The sequence below is a fragment of the Malaclemys terrapin genome, chromosome 1 (genome assembly GCF_027887155.1).
Source record: "Malaclemys terrapin pileata isolate rMalTer1 chromosome 1, rMalTer1.hap1, whole genome shotgun sequence".
In the NCBI taxonomy this organism is placed as follows: domain Eukaryota; kingdom Metazoa; phylum Chordata; order Testudines; family Emydidae; genus Malaclemys; species Malaclemys terrapin.
Window position 1 is genome coordinate 153,163,696 of NC_071505.1, and position 2,740 is coordinate 153,166,435.

Below are 2,740 nucleotides of genomic sequence, written 5' to 3' on the forward strand. Positions count from 1 at the left end.
TCAATTGTCACAACATTGGGAAAGCAGATACCGTGCATCCATAGCCTGGGGGGACTTCAGTATCTGCAGGGAAGCCATTTCCAGCAAGCTGGCTCAGGATCTCTTGTCCACCCTGGTGACCATGAGGATTATCCCAAGTCGTCTCACACAGCGAGATGCACCCTGGACCTAACCTTTGCCTTTTGCAAGGACACTAGGGGCATAGTAAACATCTCCCAGTTGTGCTATGATCATTACCTACTTTTCAGGTGGAGGTCCAGGCAGTGAAGTGCAGGAACTACAATTGTGGCTAGCCCCAGTGTGGGGTGCAAACATTTGGGGGGCAGGGAGTATCAGAAGGCTCCTTGCATGCGCCTGCATGGGTCAGCTAGAATCGTCCTTAGTTTTCATAATGCAGGCAGATTTCAGCAGCACCCTAAGAAAAGTTTCTTACGTAAACCAGTACCACCCTGTTTGATTGTTTCAAAATATTTGCTTGCTAACTGTAGTCAAAGCAAAGGTCACTGAGCCATCAGAGTGCTGCCTTTAATTGAGAACAGGCTGCTTTGAAGTATAAATATTTTTTGCCGCGTAGGTCTGTGTGGAAGTGTACATAACAGGCGTTTTTATTGATATGGGGACAATCAGCCCACAGAGTTGGTTAAAATGGATTTTATTAATGGCAGCTGAAATTCTACACTCTTGGGAGAGTGTGTGTGTGTGTAATCATGATGTTGTAAATACTCTCTCTCACTCAAGCAATGGCGATTGGCCAAGATGGTCAGGGATGCAACCCCATGCTGTAGGTGTCCCTAGCCTCTCACTGCCAGAAGTGGGAATGGACTACAGGTGATGGATCACTTGATGATTGCTCTTTTCCATTCATTCCCTCTGAAGCATCTGGTATTGGCCACTTTCAGAAGACGGGATACTGGGCTAGATGGACCATTGGTGTGACCCAGCGTGGCTGTTCTTATGTTTTTATGTAAAGCAGTAACCACTGGGGAACATCATTCCAAAGCAGTAATCAGTGGGGCACATGTCCCTTATGCAGAACCAAAAATTGGCTGAATGGCCCTTTTCTGTAGTCTAAGCTCCATCTGTCCTCAAATGCAGTCTGTCGGTCAGAAGAACCATAACTTCTCTCCCAGCAATTTTAAAAATAAATTTTTAATCCTACTTTTAGCAGTTGCTAGTCAGTGTTTAACCCTTCAAATCCAACCCAGCTGGCTGTGTGTATTAGAGCTGCTGAGGTTTTTGGTAGGACTGTGCCACTGCAGTTTGGTTTGGATTCCTAAAATGCTGGGTGCTGATAAGAAATTGGGCTCTAAGCAATGTGTAGCGTGTCTGAAGAAGATATCACTGAATCAATATAAGGTAGCCTTATGTGGACACAAGTGCAAACCTTGCACTGATTTAAAGTGAGTAGCTTGGATGCACTCAATCAGTAGTGCTCACTTGCGCAATGCACTCAAATGAAGCACCGTCGATTGAGTGCCCTAATGTAGATGACATCTACGTGATGTGTGCCCTTAAACCACAGAGACTAAAATGGGGCTGAAAACATTGTCTTAATCTATACTGACTGTGCTTAACATGGGTTCAGCTATACCAGTCACTAACACTCTTTGTCAATAACAAGCAACCTGCTGAGTCCTTGGGGAATGTCGCTCTCTGCAGCACAAAGCAATCACATTTGGTTTTAAAGATCTGAATTCTTTTATTCTGTCATTTAATAAAACTTTCTGTTTTAACTAATATTTTAGAAGGCAACAGATTTTACTACGCTTTTTTCACCTTTGATGATATTTTTCTCTAGATGAGTGAACTCCTGGCTGGCAACTTGTTTAATGCTCTACCATATGATGATGATGATACCTCTAAGAAATAATATTTTCTTCCTCCTACAAATGATGTTTTCTCTAAGATCTTGTAACAGGGTGAGCACTCACCTCTCATGAGCGGCCCCCCTTTGGCCAGTGATATGTCTACAATCTCTGCTTTGGAATGGGGCGGTACCCACCTCTCATGAGCGCACCCTTGGCAGATGGTTTCTTTGGCAGGTCTTCAGTGACTCAGTCCTCTGGCTGAGTCACACACACTGTCTGGAGGCACACACACTGTCTGTACCTTCTGGGGTATATGGTCTTTTTTTTCCCCCACAGCCCTGGCATGGAGCTGTACTGCCAAGACTTCCTCCCTGGAGACTTTGTCTTCTATAACAGTCCAACAGGGGCCCACCATAGCACCCTCATTTGGAATGTTCCTTTTGGCAGCCCTCCCTGGGCTCAGTCTTTAACTAGATCAGCAGGGCCCATCACAGGACCTTTGTTTGGTCTGACTAGGCTCTAGGTTCAGTCCTTGCTCAATCCCCGCAGCCAGCAAGGCGCTCCTTCTTAGCTCCCCCAGTCTTCCACAGCCGTCCTGGACTTAGTCTTGCCCACACTGAGCTGTCCATGGTCCTGCTGCTCTTCCACCCAGCCACGAACCTGTATTCCCTCTTTCAGCTCCAGGCAGCAACTGACTGCTCTGTTCCTGTTGCTCCTTTTTATATGGCCCTCCTTGTCCCTTACTGGTCACTCCAGCAGCCCCTCTGATTGGCTACTTCCCCAGCAGCCACTCTGAGCTGCCTGGAGGACTTCTCCTCTGCTCTTTTTTGGGGTGGGTTGAGGCAGGGCCACGAGGCCTCCAGCAGGGGGCCTCCGGACGTAGTCCACCCTATCAGAGATCTGCTTCTGTGTTCCCTGTAAGCTGCGTGGTT